Source organism: Acomys minous (assembly GCF_964271855.1).
Source record: "Acomys minous genome assembly, chromosome: 3".
Classification (NCBI taxonomy): Eukaryota; Metazoa; Chordata; class Mammalia; order Rodentia; family Muridae; genus Acomys; species Acomys minous.
Window position 1 is genome coordinate 83,408,768 of NC_140485.1, and position 21,218 is coordinate 83,429,985.

At 45.3% G+C, this 21,218-nt stretch overlaps 1 protein-coding gene and 1 long non-coding RNA gene across 2 annotated transcripts in view; both read right to left on the minus strand.

The window, feature by feature from the left end:
- Positions 1-19,370, minus strand: part of LOC311594399 (targeting protein for Xklp2-like) — a 35,822-nt gene extending 16,452 nt beyond the window's left edge. The window contains exons 1-3 of the mRNA XM_084776041.1: positions 18,821-19,370; positions 9,626-9,764; positions 1,068-1,206 (exon numbers count right to left, since the gene is read on the minus strand). The gene's annotated coding sequence lies outside the window, so the exon portion shown is untranslated. The remainder of the gene's footprint in view (positions 1-1,067; positions 1,207-9,625; positions 9,765-18,820) is intronic.
- Positions 1-21,218, minus strand: part of LOC311594415 — a 161,780-nt gene that overhangs the window by 119,983 nt on the left and 20,579 nt on the right. The window lies entirely within an intron of this gene.

Here is a 21,218-nt window from a genome sequence, read left to right on the forward strand (position 1 = left end):
AATTTGTATCTGTAACAAAGAAATTTAAGTAATAAATACAAAATGCTTTTAAATCAGATAAAATCTGCACAAAGTAGAACAGAACCTATAAATAAGCAGTAAGATGGTCCACCATGTACACAAAATCCATCCTCTCCACAGCCATGTTCTTCACCTCCTGAAAAAAGAGTAAATGACATCATCGAAACCCTGCTGGGGCTGGGGCTGGGGCTGGGCTCCATGGAGGCAGGTGCCTGTAATCCTAGCACTCAGCAGGCAGAGAGAGGAGGACCAGAAATTCAAATTTGGGGCTGGAGAGATGTCTTAGGTTAAGAGTACTGGCTGCTACTCCAGACAAGGCTCAATTCCCAGCATCCACGTGGTGACTAACAACCATCTGTAACTCCAGCTCCACAGGACAGAAAGCCTCCCCTGGCTTCCATGGGTCCCAGGCATGTCAGTGATAAGGAAACATTACATGCAAGCAAAACTCCCATAAACATAAAATGAAAAAGTCACCTTTGGCTAATAGCAATTTTGAGGCTCGCTAGGAATACATGAACCCCTGCAGGCTGACGACCTAGGTCTGTAATCCCAGAGATCCAGGCCAAGGCAAGAGACTAACATAATCAAGACACACTGAGCTACACAGCCAGCCCAAGCCACTCAGTGAGGCTCTACTTGAAAACAACAGCACAGTGTTTGTCCTACGTGCACATGGGCCCTGGGTTTCACCCCAGTACCATAACGATCATGGCCGGTGCAGGGAGATGAGCTTCAGTGCTGACTACATTAAGTTCCAGCTTCTCCCGAGAGTCAAGCTGCAGGTGCTTTGATAATCAGGCAAAGGTGTGGTCTACCTAGACTAACCTTATCCTCAATTAGAATCCAAAGTGAGGCTCTGCTACCCCCATTACATTGCACTGAATTGGGTGTTTATCAGATGATGCTCCAGGGCACCTCCATGGTCCCACTCTCAGTCAGAGAGGCAGGAACACAACCTACGGAGTCACTGCATGCCACACATTTCATGGGAAGGAAAACAGCCACCACTGTCCCCGTGGGACTGAAAGTGAGCAGGGACCTACTGTTGCAGTTTCTCAAGCTCCTCAGCCTCCTGCTCTGCTGCACTTTTGCACGTCACAGGCCTTGCACGGTATTTGGTTTGCAGTACGGGAGTCTGGGGATCTCGGTTCATCTTGGTCGCAGATCTGGAGGGTAACAAGTCTGTAAAACAAAATTGCAGACATCTGCTTAGTTCCCCAAGATCCAGGTCACGTGGAAGTGCTGAGTCAACTAGATAGAAATGGATGAACCAGAGAACCTGGCTTTGTAGGATCAACTCAGCTTATGCCAATCAACGTGACAAATGTTCCCTCCCTTCCTCCTTTTTTTTTTTCCAGACAGGGTTTCTGTGTAGCCTTTGCTGCATTGGACTCACTCAGTAGACTAGACTGGCCTCGAACTCACAGTGATCCACCTGCCTCTGCCTCCCAAGTGCTGGAATTAAAGGCGTGCGCCACCACCACCCAGCTCTCTATCACTCTCACTGAAGGATAGTTTTTAGACAAATTCTTCTGCCATCTCTGCACTCTGTCTGAAGGGCCCTTGCCACTCCACAGCCCTTTCCATTGACAACAGCAACTGTTTTACTTCTTGTTCACTATGTTTTTATTACCAGACCTTTACTGAGTATCTCCCAACTTTATGAGTTTCACAAAAAACATCTGTATCAAAGCATCCAGGCCACCACACACAGCAAGTGAGATGGAAATGTCAGCATGGTGGATCACATCTGCAGTCCGAGCATTTAGGAAGCTGAGGCAGAAGGATCAGTTTATGGCCAGTTTATATTACATTTCAACTTCCAAAGCGACCTCACTATAGAACTACACCAAAGAGAGGAAGAAAAAAAAAAAGGAAAGACAGATAGTCGACTGGGGAAAGTTAGAGAAAGTCAAGAGGCAGACAGAGAGAAAACAACCATGCCAACACATCATTAGAGCAGTAGTTCTCAGCCTTCCTAACACTGTGACCCTTTAATACAGTCCTCACGTCATGGTGACCCCAACCATAAATTTATTTTTGTTGCTACTTCATAACTGTAATTTGCTACTCTTACGAATTGTAATGTGTTTTCCAAGGTCTTAGGTGAACCCAGTGAAAGGGCAGTTTGACCCCAAAAGGGGTCCCAAGGGTTAGAACCACTGATTTAGAGCATTACAAACACTCACAGGAGGTATTGGTTTCCCTGGTCAATAACAACCTTATCAATTTTCATAATTACTTAGAACAAATCTAATTCATTCACTGGCTTCTCTTTTTAAACAGAGTCTGATTATGAAGCCTTGGCTAGGTGAGAACTTAATTCCATGAGGATTAAAAAATTCACTATGTTCATAATATAAAATATTAGAATATAATAGCAATATTAAAAATACCGTATTTCAGTAGGGCGCGGTAGCACACACCTTTAATCCCAGAACTCAGGAGGCAGAGGCAGGCGGATCTTTGTAAGTTCCAGGCCAGCCTGGGCTACAAAGTGAGCCCAGGACAGCCAAGGCTACACAGGGAAACCCTGTCTCAAAAAACAAAACCCAAAACCAAGAAATGGTATTTAAGGAGAACACAGCAGCACAGCAGTGGAGTGCTTGCCTAGCTGAATCACCAGCACTGCAGTAAGAAGAGAAAAACTGCATTTAAAGCAACTCATGTGGCCACCTTAAAAAAGTGAGAAACAATGCGTAATAGAAAATTTGTAGATACGAACCCTTACCTCCCAAATGCTAAGGTTACAAGCATGCACCACCAACCCAGCTTTGTTACAGAATATTTTATCTCAATGTGATTGATCCCTCAGATTGTATTTGATTCCTGTATGGTCCCTCAGATTGTGAACTGTAAAAACCTATCTTTTGTTTGGTGTGGCTGAGTCCTAGCACACACCTTCAATCCAAGATCTTCCTGGACACAGGATTTAATAAAGTTAAAGCCAGCTGACTGGAATTAGAGAGCAGAAGGGGTCTTTGGCATTTTCCACTCTCGGGATTTTAGCTTTAGTTCTCAGGCTCTTAGTCTCTAGCGCCCTAGCGCCTTGGCCTTTGGCTTTTTGGACTCTGAGCTAGCAAGCCTTGGGGTTTTTGACCTTTTCTTCCTGGGTTGTCAACTGAGCTGGTGAGACTTTTGGGCCTTCTCCATCGGGACGTGAGCTGGGTGCTTTCTCTGCCTTTCTGAGCTAGCAGGTTTTTCACCCAGCATCTGGTTCCTGTGTCTTTATTGGTAAAATAGAACGATCTGGGATTCTCATTTAAAACAATACTGCTTAGCCATATTCTCCTGATAGCTTGGTTTTACATTGTTTTGAGTCTTTAGACATTACCTTCTTGCAGAACTTGTTTTTGTAAAAACAAAAACAATTGAAATCCTTTCATCTGTTCACCTTCAAATCTATACAAACTTGTCAGCATTGACTATTTCAACCAGGTGTGATAGTGCGTGAATGTAATCCCAACACTTGGGGAGGCAGAAACAGGTGGATCTCTGTGAGCTTGAGGCCAGCCTGGTCTTCAAAATGAGTCTAGGACAGTCAAGGCTACACAGAGAAACCCTGACTTGAAAGTAAAAAAAAAAGGGGGGGGGTTTGAAGGGAGATAGAGAGATGGCTGAGAGGTTAAGAGCACTAACTGCTCTTCCAGAGGTCCTGAGTTCAATTCCTAGCAACCACATGGTGGCTCACAGCCATCTGTAATGTAATCTGATGCCATTTTCTGCCCTATAGGTGTACATGCAGGACATAATAAATAAATCTTTTTTTTTAAATAGAGAAAAAACAAGAACAAAGAAACAAACAACAATACCTCTTGCTGTGCCAGTGACTCTGGAAGCGGCTCCAGTCAGTGAGGTGCTGGTAGGAAACTTACTCTCCTCCTTTTTGTTCCTCAGGTGATATCTATGCATGTGCAGTACTCATAAGGCCCTAGGAGTAGGCCAACCCGAAAGACATGGCTAGCAACCAGAAGCTGCCGAGGAGGAAGATGGAGCTAGGCCGCGCCACAGACTCAGAATGCTGAGAAGTCGGAAAGGCCTCTGGAAATCATTTAGTCTAAGAGCCGCGGGTGGTGGGGCAGCTACACTCTCCTACACAGGGACTTGGGGTCAGAAGGAAGAGTCCCAACCTCCTGCCACACTGCCCAACGGCACCATCCCTCATCCACTTGCTCCCCGTTGGGTGTGGTCAGCTGCATCGGCCTCGGTTCCTGTTCTATCAGTCTGCCCCACAGACTTAACACAAAGGGAACTAGGGGTCCAGCAAAGGCGACAAAAGCCTGGGCCTGAGGGAGGAAAGCTACCATGCCCTCAGATAAAGCATCTCTTGTTGACACAGCGCCGCCGTTCTCCCCTAGCTGAGTCCTAAGTACGTCCCCGGAAAGCGTGGCACTCTGTCCCACCCGCACGAGCACACAGAACACTACCAGCAGCTGACTTCTTCTCTTTCTTGGGAACAAAGGGCTCTTGGAAGATGACGGTGTTTGGGTGAGCCTTGAAGGAAGCTGCTTTCTTCTGCATCAGATCACATTATAGATGGTTGTGAGCCACCATGTGGTTGCTGGGAGTTGAACTCAGGACCTCAGGAAGAACAGTCAGTGCTCTTAATCTCAGCCATCTTTCCAGTGCCCCCCCTTTAATTTTAATTTTTTACTTCAGCTTGGTCTTTATAATGAGATTCTGTCTTTAAAAAATAAAACTAGAGTAAATATCACACGAGTATCTTATATGCCCCATAAAGTGGCTTTGAAAAACCCAGAGGTAGGAGTATAGAGCACTTGTCTAGCATGTGGGTGCTCTGGGTTCAGTCCTGGTTATCACATAAACCAGGATTTATGGACATCTGTAATCCCAATATTCAGGAGGAATTTAAGGTCATCTCCAGCTATTTAGGGAGCTTAAGGCCATCCTGGGCTAGAGACTCTGTGGGCGGGGCCACTGTAAGACTGAAGCCTGTGCTGAGTGGTTGCGGTATTATTGAGTCGACAGGCTCCCACAGGAGCCTCTGAATCCAAGGTGCAAGCCGTCCTGTATTCAGTTAGCTAACATTTACTGATGGCCTTAAATGAATAAGATCTCCCTGGGTACTGGAGATTCATGGACTGAAATAACACCAGCTTTACAGCACGTACAGACAAGGCACAGGAGGGGAGCTTCTGACTTAAGCACAGTGAGGTTTAACAGGTACCATCAACTACAATTTTGAGTTCTCTTTCTGTGAATTCAGCTAACTATGGATGGAAGAGATAACATTTGTACTGATCATATGCAGGCTTCTTTCCTTGGCTAATATTCCCTACATAATATGATAAGTGCACTCAACACATTTTCGTCGTGTTAAGAATTATGAACAATATGCTAATGACATGAAATATATGGAAAGGTGTGCATAGGTTACCTGTAAACACTACACTATTTTGTTTAAGGGATTTACACATTTCTCAGTTGGTTTCCTTGAGTGGGGCTTCTTCTAGAGTCCTAGCAGTGCTGGCAGTGGAGGCTTCTGTTGTCTTGGCACAGATTGTGTGTGTGTGTGTGTGCGCGCGTGCGTGTGCGCGAGTGACGTTTATATGAGTGTTAGTCCTTGCGTGCTCATGTGGAGATCACAGGACAACTTTGAGTCAGGCTTGTTTGGCAAGTGGCCCCTCATCCAGCTTTTATCTTCCTGACTTTTTAGTATTTTTTAGCTTCCCAGTTTTTAGTATTTCAGTTAGACATGGGATGTCTAATTGAGTTGTGTTCTAGGGTGTTCCTGAAAAGAAAATAATTCCAGCTACTGTCCCCAAGTCACCAGTTTTTGCATTGAAGAACAGGATCCGAGTGCCCACCAGAGAAGATGAGGTGACTCCCCCAGGGAGAGGGGGCCCCTTTTTTCCTTCTATATGACCACTCTGAGTCTTTACACTTAATGGGGTCCAGAGGCAGTCAGCTCTTGTCTGTAAGCCTGACACGGGTGTCTGATCATCTGCCTTGTCCCTCTAGTGCACTGTAGTGGGTGGGGCTCGGCTTTCGGTGATAGTGGGTTACAAGCTATGAGAAGAGCAGGAAAGTTAAGCATTAGAGCGTTGAGATCATGCTGTCCTTGTAACATGGTCAAGAGTTCCCTGAATTATTGTCACTGTTATTAAAGGACCTTTAAAATTCATACCAAGCAGTTACATTGTATTGTCCTTAACACCCAAGGGTCACAAAGGTGACTAAAGGTGATGATTCATAGAACGGTAAAATGTGAACTGTCATTGATCATGCTAGCTTCTTATTACATCTCCCATTTTATCTATAAATATCCAGAGTTAGGGTAATTTTATAGCAGATCTCAGCATAAACCTTTTTATAGGTTCAATTAGAACTAAAATACATGGTAATCTTATGTTACTAGCTTGAACCCAAACAACTTACTTGGTCCTATTCTGGGTTTGGCAACCATTAATTCCAGTCACATGTTGGAGTGGAGTCTGGAGTCTGAGTCAGAGTCTAAGGTGTAAGCATGCTTACTTAGCACCTTTCTTCTGATCTTCATTTTATCTCTCTGACCTCACTTAGCTATCCCAGCATTCCTGTGAGAAATTTGAGATTTGAACCAAGTAATTGTGATAGTCATTTACCAAATGCTGTTACATTGCTTTGATCCATGATGTGGCTGCTGAATTGGCATTGTCTGTCCTCGAAAGAAAAGGAAGCTAGGCCACCCAGGGCTGTGGACTTGTATTAATTAGTGGATTTTCCCACATTCTGAAGAGGGTGAGCTGGGGCCAAAGGAGGAGTCTTGCTTCTAACCCATAGTTTCTCTCTTAGGAAGAGGATAAACCAGTAGTGATAAGAGCTCAACCTGTACCTCATTATGGAGTGCCTTATAAGCCCCACATCCCAGGGGCAAGAAATGTGGAGGTATGCCCCTTCTCCTTTGACACCCGAGACAAAGAACGCCAGCTGCAGAAGGAAAAGAAAATGAAAGAAATGCAGAAGGGGAAGGTAGGTGTCTCACCTGTGTAATCTGCAGAATACAATTCTCTGATTCCTCAAAGGGAACCTCTCCCCACAACCCTCACCCCTCCACCCCCACCCTGTTTGTTTGCTTGTTTATTTGTTTGTTTTGAGCAGTATCTGCGGTCGTCATCCTGCCTCTGCCTTCCCCTTGCAGGTACTGGGATTACAGACATGTATCACCACACCTCAGCCAGGGAACTTTTTATATAAAGATACCATATATTTAAATATATAAAAACACTTGAATTTAAAAAGTATATGTATACATACTTTTTATATAAAATTACTATTAAAATCAATGCTTTTCACTGATTCTTGCAAGACCCCCCCCCCCATAAAATATTTATTGTGCAAGAAATTAAGTAATCTGTCTGGCACAAGGAGGCTAGTGACTGCCAGTTTGGAATATTAGAGGAAAGCTTAGGTTTTCTTTAGGGTCTAAAAAAAGGTCCGTTGCTTCTCTGCTAGGCTGTGCTGCTTTGAACGTTGACTTACTCGTCCTGTCTTTCGGGTTCATACACATATTCAGGAGTAAATATTGCTTTGTCTGTGTCTCCGTTTGCTTTCTGTTGCTGTGATAAAACCGGAAAGCATCTTGGGGGGAAAAAAAGGCTTGTTTGGCCATGTTTTTTCAGTTGAAGTTTATTCTTCCAAGATAAGCCTGGCTTGTGTCAAATGGACAAAATGCCTTCCAGCGTACTTGCTCAGAGACTGTTTTGGTTTCATTTGGTTTGGGGACATTGTCTCACCACGTAGTCTAGGCAGGGGTGCTGAACTCCTGGGATCTGGGCTAGAGGTGTGCGTTGCTGTGTCTGGCAAGAGTTCTTTATAGTTTCCTGTTACTCAGAGACTTGAAGGTGGGGAGGCTCTGAAGCTGTCAACAAGATCTGACATCCTCTGCGGGATAGGTTTCCTGTGGTGACTTTGCTTTTCTTTCACTGCAGGTGCACAAGGCAAACCCAATCCGCAAGTACCCAGCAATGGAGGTGAAATCGAGTGAACTTCCCCTGACAGTGCCTGTGTCTCCCAAATTCTCCACGCGATTCCAGTAGAAGCTGCTCTCTGCGTCATATAAGAGAGAACCTTTCTCAGACGCGTATGTGGCAACGTGCCTGAGAGCTGGGGAATGCCAGGTTTTTAAAAATCATTTTACACAAACTTTTGGCTTTAATCGCACTTCTTTCAGACACTAGAATTTCGGGTTTTGTTCTGGCACAGCTTTCACTTTCCACCTGGTCTCCCACCACCACCCCTTCTATATATGTATTTTAACCATAAAATAAAGTCTATTGTTTTAGTCACAGTACAAATGAGAAGCAGCCCCAGGCTGTGGGATTCGATCTTTGTTCTGTGAGGCAGGGACCCTCCTTATGGCACTAAGGAAGACAACTGCATGGACCCGGACAGCGTACAGAGGCGCTGCTGAAGCCCGGTCTGTACTCTTGCTGCTGACGATAGAAAGGCTCAGCCTACATTTTCCAACTTGACTTGAAATAACCTTTTTTTAAAGGGTCACAAGATCCTGGGATCAAATTCCTGTGCTTTGAATTTGTATCTGTAACAAAGAAATTTAAGTAATAAATACAAAATGCTTTTAAATCAGATAAAATCTGCACAAAGTAGAACAGAACCTATAAATAAGCAGTAAGATGGTCCACCATGTACACAAAATCCATCCTCTCCACAGCCATGTTCTTCACCTCCTGAAAAAAGAGTAAATGACATCATCAAAACCCTGCTGGGGCTGGGGCTGGGGCTGGGCTCCATGGAGGCAGGTGCCTGTAATCCTAGCACTCAGCAGGCAGAGAGAGGAGGACCAGAAATTCAAATTTGGGGCTGGAGAGATGTCTTAGGTTAAGAGTACTGGCTGCTACTCCAGACAAGGCTCAATTCCCAGGATCCACGTGGTGACTAACAACCATCTGTAACTCCAGCTCCACAGGACAGAAAGCCTCCCCTGGCTTCCATGGGCCCCAGGCATGTCAGTGATAAGGAAACATTACATGCAAGCAAAACTCCCATACACATAAAATGAAAAAGTCACCTTTGGCTAATAGCAATTTTGAGGCTCGCTAGGAATACATGAACCCCTGCAGGCTGACGACCTAGGTCTGTAATCCCAGAGATCCAGGCCAAGGCAAGAGACTAACATAATCAAGACACACCTGAGCTACACAGCCAGCCCAAGCCACTCAGTGAGGCTCTACTTGAAAACAACAGCACAGTGTTTGTCCTACGTGCACATGGGCCCTGGGTTTCACCCCAGTACCATAACGATCATGGCCGGTGCAGGGAGATGAGCTTCAGTGCTGACTACATTAAGTTCCAGCTTCTCCCGAGAGTCAAGCTGCAGGTGCTTTGATAATCAGGCAAAGGTGTGGTCTACCTAGACTAACCTTATTCTCAATTAGAATCCAAAGTGAGGCTCTGCTACCCCCATTACATTGCACTGAATTGGGTGTTTATCAGATGATGCTCCAGGGCACCTCCATGGTCCCACTCTCAGTCAGAGAGGCAGGAACACAGGCTACGGAGTCACTGCATGCCACACATTTCATGGGAAGGAAAACAGCCACCACTGTCCCCGTGGGACTGAAAGTGAGCAGGGACCTACTGTTGCAGTTTCTCAAGCTCCTCAGCCTCCTGCTCTGCTGCACTTTTGCACGTCACAGGCCTTGCACGGTATTTGGTTTGCAGTACGGGAGTCTGGGGATCTCGGTTCATCTTGGTCGCAGATCTGGAGGGTAACAAGTCTGTAAAACAAAATTGCAGACATCTGCTTAGTTCCCCAAGATACAGGTCACGTGGAAGTGCTGAGTCAACTAGATAGAAATGGATGAACCAGAGAACCTGGCTTTGTAGGATCAACTCAGCTTATGCCAATCAACCTGACAAATGTTCCCTCCCTTCCTCCTTTTTTTTTTCCAGACAGGGTTTCTGTGTAGCCTTTGCTGTATTGGACTCACTCAGTAGACTAGACTGGCCTCAAACTTACAGTGATCCACCTGCCTCTGCCTCCCAAGTGCTGGGATTAAAGGCGTGCGCCACCACCACCCAGCTCCCTATCACTCTTACTGAAGGATAGTTTTTAGACAAATTCTTCTGCCATCTCTGCACTCTGTCTGAAGGGCCCTTGCCACTCCACAGCCCTTTCCATTGACAACAGCAACTGTTTTACTTCTTGTTCACTATGTTTTTATTACCAGACCTTTACTGAGTATCTCCCAACTTTATGAGTTTCACAAAAAACATCTGTATCAAAGCATCCAGGCCACCACACACAGCAAGTGAGATGGAAATGTCAGCATGGTGGATCACATCTGCAGTCCGAGCATTTAGGAAGCTGAGGCAGAAGGATCAGTTTATGGCCAGTTTATACTACATTTCAACTTCCAAAGCGACCTCACTATAGAACTACACCAAAGAGAGGAAGAAAAAAAAAAAAGGAAAGACAGATAGTCGACTGGGGAAAGTTAGAGAAAGTCAAGAGGCAGACAGAGAGAAAACAACCATGCCAACACATCATTAGAGCAGTAGTTCTCAGCCTTCCTAACGCTGTGACCCTTTAATAGAGTCCTCACGTCATGGTGACCCCAACCATAAATTTATTTTTGTTGCTACTTCATAACTGTAATTTTGCTACTCTTACGAATTGTAATGTGTTTTCCAAGGTCTTAGGTGAACCCAGTGAAAGGGCCGTTTGACCCCAAAAGGGGTCCCAAGGGTTAGAACCACTGATTTAGAGCATTACAAACACTCACAGGAGGTATTGGTTTCCCTGGTCAATAACAACCTTATCAATTTTCATAATTACTTAGAACAAATCTAATTCATTCACTGGCTTCTCTTTTTAAACAGAGTCTGATCATGAAGTCTTGGCTAGGTGAGAACTTAATTCCATGAGGATTAAAAAATTCACTATGTTCATAATATAAAATATTAGAATATAATAGCAATATTAAAAAACCGTATTTAAGTAGGGCGCGGTAGCACACACCTTTAATCCCAGAACTCAGGAGGCAGAGGCAGGCAGATCTTTGTAAGTTCCAGGCCAGCCTGGTCTACAAAGTGAATCCAGGACAGCCAAGGCTACACAGAGAAAACCTGTCTCAAAAAAAGAAGAAAAAAAAAAAGCAAACAGAAAGAAACCAAACCTGTGTCCTCTGTAAAAGCAGCAGGCACCGCACTTGAGAACCTGAGGCAAGAGAACTAACTCACATTTGAAGTCATCCTGGGCTACAAAATGAGACTCTGTCTCCAACAATTAAAAACACCCTGTCTCAGCCAGGCTTGGTAGGTCACACCTGAAATCCCAGCTCTCAGGGAGACAGAGACAGGTGGATCCACAAAGCAAGTCCAGACAGCCAAGGCTACACAGAGAAACCCTGTTGGGGTGGTGGGGGGGGGAATCACCCAGTCTCTGCTCAAAGTGGGAGCAAATTAACAAATATGTATCAGTTATCCCTTGAGAACTCCCATCCTCTTTGCTAAAGGCTGACAAAACATATGAAGAAAACCAAAGTAGGGTTGGGGATGTAGCTCAGTGAGAAAATAAACAGGAGAGGAGGAGGGCCAGGACACAGAGCAAAGTAACTGCTAAAGCAAGATGGTTTCACAGCACTGCCTCACCGCAAACAACAAATACTAGGATGTCAAAACATGACCGTCTCTTGAAGCTGGTGGGATACCGCACAGGTCAAAGCTAAGGGCAGCTGGTTAAGGGAGACCCCATGAACGGTGGGAACAAGATCCTTCCTGCACCCCTTAACCACGATTGAGTTTCTGTCAACAGGTTTCACTGAAGGGGGGAAAAGGCAGACGCAGACGCATCAAGCACACCCCCTTAGCGAAATCAAGCTGCCAAGCAAGAGAATTAGCTTCATATTTCAAAAGTATCTGAAACTACCACATTAAAGACTACTGAAAAAACTACAAATATTCTCAGGAATATAGTATTATTTAGCAGTCGGGCTTGGTGATGCACACCCTTAATCCCATCACTCAGGAGGCAGAGACAGGCAGATCTCACATCTCTGAGTTCGACACCAGTCCGGTCTACAAAGTGAATCCAGGACAGCCAAGGCTACACAGAGAAACCCTGTCTCAAAAAAAGAAGAAAAAAAAAAGCAAACAGAAAGAAACCAAACCTGTGTCCTCTGTAAAAGCAGCAGGCACCGCACTTGAGAACCTGAGGCAAGAGAACTAACTCACATTTGAAGTCATCCTGGGCTACAAAATGAGACTCTGTCTCCAACAATTAAAAACACCCTGTCTCAGCCAGGCTTGGTAGGTCACACCTGTAATCCCAGCTCTCAGGGAGACAGAGACAGGTGGATCCACAAAGCAAGTCCAGACAGCCAAGGCTACACAGAGAAACCCTGTTGGGGTTGGGGGGGTGGGGTGGGGGAATCACCCAGTCTCTGCTCAAAGTGGGAGCAAATTAACAAATATGTATCAGTTATCCCTTGAGAACTCCCATCCTCTTTGCTAAAGGCTGACAAAACATATGAAGAAAACCAAAAGTAGGGTTGGGGATGTAGCTCAGTGAGAAAATAAACAGGAGAGGAGGAGGGCCAGGACACTGAACAAAGTAACTGCTAAAGCAAGATGGTTTCACAGCACTGCCTCACCGCAAACAACAAATACTAGGATGTCAAAACAGCAAACATGAACTTCTCTTGAAGCTGGTGGGGTACCGCACAGGTCAAAGCTAAGGGCAGCTGGTTAAGGGAGACCCCATGAACGGTGGGAACAAGATCCTTCCTGCACCCCTTAACCACGATTGAGTTTCTGTCAACAGGTTTCACTGAAGGGGGGAAAAGGCAGACGCAGACGCATCAAGCACACCCCCTTAGCGAAATCAAGCTGCCAAGCAAGAGACTTAGCTTCATATTTCAAAAGTATCTGAAACTACCACATTACAGACTACTGAAAAAACTACAAATATTCTCAGGAATATAGTATTATTTAGCAGTCGGGCTTGGTGATGCACACCCTTAATCCCATCACTCAGGAGGCAGAGACAGGCAGATCTCACATCTCTGAGTTCGACGCCCGCCTGGTCTACAAAGTGAATCCAGGACAGCCAAGGCTACACAGAGAAAACCTGTCTCAAAAAAAGAAGAAAAAAAAAGCAAACAGAAAGAAACCAAACCTGTGTCCTCTGTAAAAGCAGCAGGCACAGCACTTGAGAACCTGAGGCAAGAGAACTAACTCACATTTGAAGTCATCCTGGGCTACAAAATGAGACTCTGTCTCCAACAATTAAAAACACCCTGTCTCAGCCAGGCTTGGTAGGTCACACCTGTAATCCCAGCTCTCAGGGAGACAGAGACAGGTGGATCCACAAAGCAAGTCCAGACAGCCAAGGCTACACAGAGAAACCCTGTTGGGGTTGGGGGGGTGGGGTGGGGGAATCACCCAGTCTCTGCTCAAAGTGGGAGCAAATTAACAAATATGTATCAGTTATCCCTTGAGAACTCCCATGCTCTTTGCTAAAGGCTGACAAAACATATGAAGAAAACCAAAGTAGGGTTGGGGATGTAGCTCAGTGAGAAAATAAACAGGAGAGGAGGAGGGCCAGGACACAGAGCAAAGTAACTGCTAAAGCAAGATGGTTTCACAGCACTGCCTCACCGCAAACAACAAATACTAGGATGTCAAAACAGCAAACATGAACGTCTCTTGAAGCTGGTGGGATACCGCACAGGTCAAAGCTAAGGGCAGCTGGTTAAGGGAGACCCCATGAACGGTGGGAACAAGATCCTTCCTGTACCCCTTAACCACGAATGAGTTTCTGTCAACAGGTTTCACTGAAGGGGGGAAAAGGCAGACGCAGACGCATCAAGTACACCCCCTTAGCGAAATCAAGCTGCCAAGCAAGAGAATTAGCTTCATATTTCAAAAGTATCTGAAACTACCACATTACAGACTACTGAAAAAACTACAAATATTCTCAGGAATATAGTATTATTTAGCAGTCGGGCTTGGTGATGCACACCCTTAATCCCATCACTCAGGAGGCAGAGACAGGCAGATCTCACATCTCTGAGTTCGACGCCCGCCTGGTCTACAAAGTGAATCCAGGACAGCCAAGGCTACACAGAGAAAACCTGTCTCAAAAAAAGAAGAAAAAAAAAGCAAACAGAAAGAAACCAAACCTGTGTCCTCTGTAAAAGCAGCAGGCACAGCACTTGAGAACCTGAGGCAAGAGAACTAACTCACATTTGAAGTCATCCTGGGCTACAAAATGAGACTCTGTCTCCAACAATTAAAAACACCCTGTCTCAGCCAGGCTTGGTAGGTCACACCTGTAATCCCAGCTCTCAGGGAGACAGAGACAGGTGGATCCACAAAGCAAGTCCAGACAGCCAAGGCTACACAGAGAAACCCTGTTGGGGTTGGGGGGGTGGGGTGGGGGAATCACCCAGTCTCTGCTCAAAGTGGGAGCAAATTAACAAATATGTATCAGTTATCCCTTGAGAACTCCCATGCTCTTTGCTAAAGGCTGACAAAACATATGAAGAAAACCAAAGTAGGGTTGGGGATGTAGCTCAGTGAGAAAATAAACAGGAGAGGAGGAGGGCCAGGACACAGAGCAAAGTAACTGCTAAAGCAAGATGGTTTCACAGCACTGCCTCACCGCAAACAACAAATACTAGGATGTCAAAACAGCAAACATGAACGTCTCTTGAAGCTGGTGGGATACCGCACAGGTCAAAGCTAAGGGCAGCTGGTTAAGGGAGACCCCATGAACGGTGGGAACAAGATCCTTCCTGTACCCCTTAACCACGAATGAGTTTCTGTCAACAGGTTTCACTGAAGGGGGGAAAAGGCAGACGCAGACGCATCAAGTACACCCCCTTAGCGAAATCAAGCTGCCAAGCAAGAGAATTAGCTTCATATTTCAAAAGTATCTGAAACTACCACATTACAGACTACTGAAAAAACTACAAATATTCTCAGGAATATAGTATTATTTAGCAGTCGGGCTTGGTGATGCACACCCTTAATCCCATCACTCAGGAGGCAGAGACAGGCAGATTTCACATCTCTGAGTTCGACACCAGTCCGGTCTACAAAGTGAATCCAGGACAGCCAAGGCTACACAGAGAAACCCTGTCTCAAAAAAAGAAGAAAAAAAGCAAACAGAAAGAAACCAAACCTGTGTCCTCTGTAAAAGCAGCAGGCACCGCACTTGAGAACCTGAGGCAAGAGAACTAACTCACATTTGAAGTCATCCTGGGCTACAAAATGAGACTCTGTCTCCAACAATTAAAAACACCCTGTCTCAGCCAGGCTTGGTAGGTCACACCTGAAATCCCAGCTCTCAGGGAGACAGAGACAGGTGGATCCACAAAGCAAGTCCAGACAGCCAAGGCTACACAGAGAAACCCTGTTGGGGTTGGGGGGGTGGGGTGGGGGAATCACCCAGTCTCTGCTCAAAGTGGGAGCAAATTAACAAATATGTATCAGTTATCCCTTGAGAACTCCCATCCTCTTTGCTAAAGGCTGACAAAACATATGAAGAAAACCAAAAGTAGGGTTGGGGATGTAGCTCAGTGAGAAAATAAACAGGAGAGGAGGAGGGCCAGGACACAGAGCAAAGTAACTGCTAAAGCAAGATGGTTTCACAGCACTGCCTCACCGAAACAACAAATACTAGGATGTCAAAACAGCAAACATGAACTTCTCTTGAAGCTGGTGGGATACCGCACAGGTCAAAGCTAAGGGCAGCTGGTTAAGGGAGACCCCATGAACGGTGGGAACAAGATCCTTCCTGCACCCCTTAACCACGATTGAGTTTCTGTCAACAGGTTTCACTGAAGGGGGGAAAAGGCAGACGCAGACGCATCAAGCACACCCCCTTAGCGAAATCAAGCTGCCAAGCAAGAGACTTAGCTTCATATTTCAAAAGTATCTGAAACTACCACATTACAGACTACTGAAAAAACTACAAATATTCTCAGGAATATAGTATTATTTAGCAGTCGGGCTTGGTGATGCACACCCTTAATCCCATCACTCAGGAGGCAGAGACAGGCAGATCTCACATCTCTGAGTTCGACGCCAGTCCGGTCTACAAAGTGAATCCAGGACAGCCAAGGCTACACAGAGAAACCCTGTCTCAAAAAAAGAAGAAAAAAAAAAGCAAACAGAAAGAAACCAAACCTGTGTCCTCTGTAAAAGCAGCAGGCACCGCACTTGAGAACCTGAGGCAAGAGAACTAACTCACATTTGAAGTCATCCTGGGCTACAAAATGAGACTCTGTCTCCAACAATTAAAAACACCCTGTCTCAGCCAGGCTTGGTAGGTCACACCTGTAATCCCAGCTCTCAGGGAGACAGAGACAGGTGGATCCACAAAGCAAGTCCAGACAGCCAAGGCTACACAGAGAAACCCTGTTGGGGTGGAGGTGGGGGGGGAATCACCCAGTCTCTGCTCAAAGTGGGAGCAAATTAACAAATATGTATCAGTTATCCCTTGAGAACTCCCATCCTCTTTGCTAAAGGCTGACAAAACATATGAAGAAAACCAAAAGTAGGGTTGGGGATGTAGCTCAGTGAGAAAATAAACAGGAGAGGAGGAGGGCCAGGACACAGAGCAAAGTAACTGCTAAAGCAAGATGGTTTCACAGCACTGCCTCACCGCAAACAACAAATACTAGGATGTCAAAACATGACCGTCTCTTGAAGCTGGTGGGATACCGCACAGGTCAAAGCTAAGGGCGGCTGGTTAAGGGAGACCCCATGAACGGTGGGAACAAGATCCTTCCTGCACCCCTTAACCATGATTGAGTTTCTGTCAACAGGTTTCACTGAAGGGGGGGAAAGGCAGACGCAGACGCATCAAGCACACCCCCTTAGCGAAATCAAGCTGCCAAGCAAGAGAATTAGCTTCATATTTCAAAAGTATCTGAAACTACCACATTACAGACTACTGAAAAAACTACAAATATTCTCAGGAATATAGTATTATTTAGCAGTCGGGCTTGGTGATGCACACCCTTAATCCCATCACTCAGGAGGCAGAGACAGGCAGATCTCACATCTCTGAGTTCGACGCCAGCCTGGTCTACAAAGTGAATCCAGGACAGACAAGGCTACACAGAGAAACCCTGTCTGGAAAAAGAAAAATAAATAAATAAATAAATAAAATAAAAAGCTGGGCTTGGTGGCACTTTAATCCCAGCACTGGGAGGCAAAGGCAGGTGGATGGATCTCTGAGTTCGAGGCCAGCCTGATCTACACAGCAAAATCCAGGACAGCAAAGGCTATAAAATAAGTCCCTGTCTCAACAAAATATGTAAATGAAAATTAAATAAATAAAAAGAAAGAAATGAAAAATAATATAACCTTACAGGAAATCTGAGGGGGGAAAAGTCTGGGGCTGTCTGTTCTTCCAGAGAACAGGGATCTATGAGTCCAGGAAAGCCAAGGCTACACAGAGAAACTCTGTCTTTGGGAAAAAACAAATAACAAAAACCAGTATCATATCATAGAGCCCATTTGCTGCTTCCCAAAATAAACACTGAAAAGATACATATATGTGTAATCCTTTTCCTTAAGAAACAGACAAAAAGGCGGGCATGGTAGTGCACCCCTTTAATCTCAGCACTCAGGAGCTCTGTGACTTCCAGGTCAGCCTGGTCTACAAATTCCCAGTCAGCCAAGGCTCCACAGAGAAACCTTGCCTTGAAACAAACAAGCAAACAAACAAACCAAGAACAGACACAGGGGGCTCCTTTTCCTAAAAACACATAAAAGTGAGTACTCAGGGAGAACAGCGACCTGGGTGAAGGAGGGTCAGTGAAGGCTGCTGAGAGCAGTGAGATCTAAAGAAACCTACAGATTAAAAAGTCATCTAAACCAGGCATGGTGGTGGGACACGCCTTTAATCCCAGGTGTTTGGAGGCACAGGTCAGCCTGGTCTACAGAGTGAGTTTTTGGGCAGCTAGAGCTATACAGAGAATCAATGACTGGGAAAAAAAACAAACTCTTTCTGGGGAAGAAATGGGTGAAAAGGGGAAATAAATGGAGAAAAATGCACATGAGGAAGGTCGCAGAAGAAGCAATGTAACCTGTTTCTACATTCATCTGAAATTAGCCTCTTGTGGCCTCTCGTCTCTCTTCACTCATCCTCACACCAAAAATAAGCAGCCTTGACAAGCACTATAAATCAAAAGGGGCAGGTTAGAAGAGGTGGGGAGCGGCAGAGCGCATTCTAAGCGGGCCTGAAATTGCAGGCTAGCAGCTCCTAGCAAAACACATGGATGTGCTAGAAGCTGGAGCCCCTCACCACTGAGACAGAGAGGAAAGCACAAGCTAACCCGCTGGGAATTCAAGAGAGTACACAGAAGCCAATGCTTCATTAGAACAATCAGTTAAAATAACCCCATCCATGCAATGCCACTTCCTCACGAACGCTTTCCTAGGGGTAAGTGATCTCATACATTAACACATATTTTCATTTTACCATCTTCATTTTCCCTTTGTACATAAGGAACTAGAGTTAGCAAATGGCAACATATCCAACATCTAGTTCTGACTAGTAATCAAATGTACAAACTAAATCTGAAGAAAGTCTAATGGACTTTGTTTCCACAGTTGCTAACTTCTATGTTGAAATCGGATCTGTTTACAGAAACAGATCTATGTAGCTTCCAAGGTTGGGCCAATTTAAAGTCCAAAACAACCCCCTCACCATCTAAACATTCAAAAGTCAACACAGGACACACTGGACATTTGCTCTAATTCACCACTGCCCAGAAACGCCAAGCAAACGTGTTCTGTTCTTTCTGCAACTCACCAATTCCAGACAGGCATGGGGTCCTCATGAATGGAATCACAGCACTTGAGTGCTGAAGCAGCAGGATGGAGGCCAGCCTCGGCTACACAGTGGATTTGAGGGCAGCCTTGGCTACACAGTGGATTTGAGGGCAGCCTACAAGACTTTATTTCAAAAACCAAGCAAGGACAATGGAGACAGCTTGATGGGTAAGGGAGATGCGTGCGAGCCTGAGTTCAATCCCTGCCTACGGTGAAAGAAAATTCAGCTCCTAAATTATTCTCTGGCCTCCACACACGCCATGGTACTCATGTTCCTGTAAATAACACACACACACACACACACACACACACACACACACACACACACACTCACACACATCTTGTAAGTTTCGTACATTACTGAGTTTGTTTTTAGACAGTGTCTCTCTCTATTTAGCCCTGGATGTCCAGAAAATCTCTAGGTAGACCAAGTTAGCCTTGAATTTACAGAGATCAGCCTGGTTAGCTGGGCGTGGTGGCACACACCTTTAATCCCAGCACTTGGGAGGCAGAGGCAGGAGGATCGCTTTGAATTCAAGGCCAGCATGATCTACAGAGTCCAGGAGAGCCAAGGCTACACACAGAAACCCTGTCTCAAAACAAAAAACAAAAACAAAATAACAAAAAACAGAGATCTGCCTGGCTCTACTTCTCAAGTGCAGGGATGCCCACTACCATACCTGGCCCACGTTTGTTTTGTTTATCTGTGTGTGTTCATATTAACTACACACAATCACTCAGGGCTTCCCCCGCTCCCCATACCTCCCATGACATATTTCTGAGACAGGATCACACGTTGCCCGGCCTAGCCTTAAAATGACTATATTGCTGAGAATGACCTTCAACTCCTAACACTTCTGCCACCACCTCCCAAGTGCTGGGATTATAAGATGTGCCACCAAGCACAGCTTGTTTTTTGTTTTGTTTTGAGGCAGAATCTCCAAAAAATATAGGCTAGGCTGGCCTTGAACTGAATTTTTTTTTCCAAGACAGGGTTTCTCTATGTAGCCCTGGCTGTGCTGGACGCACTTTGTAGACCAGGCTTGTCTTGAACTCACAGCAATCCACCTGCCTCTGCCTCCTGAGTGCTGGGATTAAAGGCATGTGCTGACCCCTTGAACTGAATTTATGGGCAAAGCTAGCCCAGAATTTCTGATTCTCCTGCCTCAGTCTCCTAAATTTGACATTGTATGTGTACTCCCCATCCCCATACCTCATATCTTTCTTTTTACTTGAAATATACTCAAAAATCTATAATGCCGTTCATGCTAGGCATGGTGGCACAGACCTGCGATACTAACTACTCAGGAGGTAAAAGCGGGAGAATCACAGGCTCACGGCCAGTCTCAGCACAGCCTGAGACCCTGACTCCAAATAGAAGGTACCAAAAGGGCCAGTTATGGAGGCGCTCACCTTTCATCGCTGCGCTCCGGAGGCAGGCAGATTGCTGTGAGCTCCAGGCCAGGCAGGGCTACATAGTGAGACACTGTCTCAGAACACCAAAACAAAGTCCAAAAAAAAAGAACTGGAGGCTTGGGTCAGTAATTAAGAGTTTGGGCCTCTCAGGCCAGGTGTGGTGGCTCACGCCTTTAATCCCAGGCAGAGGCAGGCGGATCTCTGCGAGTTCAAGGCCAACCTGGTGTATAGAGTGAGTACAGACAGCAAAGGCTACACAGAACCTTTGCTGGAAAAGAAAAAACGAATGAAGGAAAGAAAGAAAATAAGTAAGTATGGGCTTCTCTTCCAAAAGACCTGAGTAGGGCTCCCAGCACCCACATGATAGTTCACAACTGTCTGAACCAACATCCTCCTCTGGCCTCCATGGGCACCAGACAGGCAAGAGATGCGCAGACACACATGCAGGCAAAATACTACATGTATAAAAGAAGATTTAAAATATGCACAAAATAAAATAAAAATTAAAAGTACAAAACGGTTTGAGGCTAGCTCAGTGATAAGGTGTGTGAAGCTCTGGCTTTAATCTCCAACACAACAGCACATGTCAGTCATAATTTCTCTAAAAAGCAGGATAGTGGGTGATTTTACTTTTTCCTTTCCAAATTTAAAGAATTTCTAAGACATGTATTAGCTTTAAAAGACACTCAAGTTACTTAAAGGCTTATGAGGCTGATATGCTAATGTTTCTCTTACCCCTTTGGGTATAACTCACCGTGAATGCTCACCTGGCCTGTAGTTAATGTTTCTCCTACAGCCAGGCCTCAGAAACCTCTGCCTCACTCTCAAGCCTCTCGTGGATGCTTGCAGTTTACAGACACTTCACATGAAGAACCTGGAAGCAGTAGAAAGGTATTTGAAAGGTTAAACTTTAAATTTTTTCTGTGCAAGCTGGGCGGTGGGGCGCACGCCTTTAATGCCAG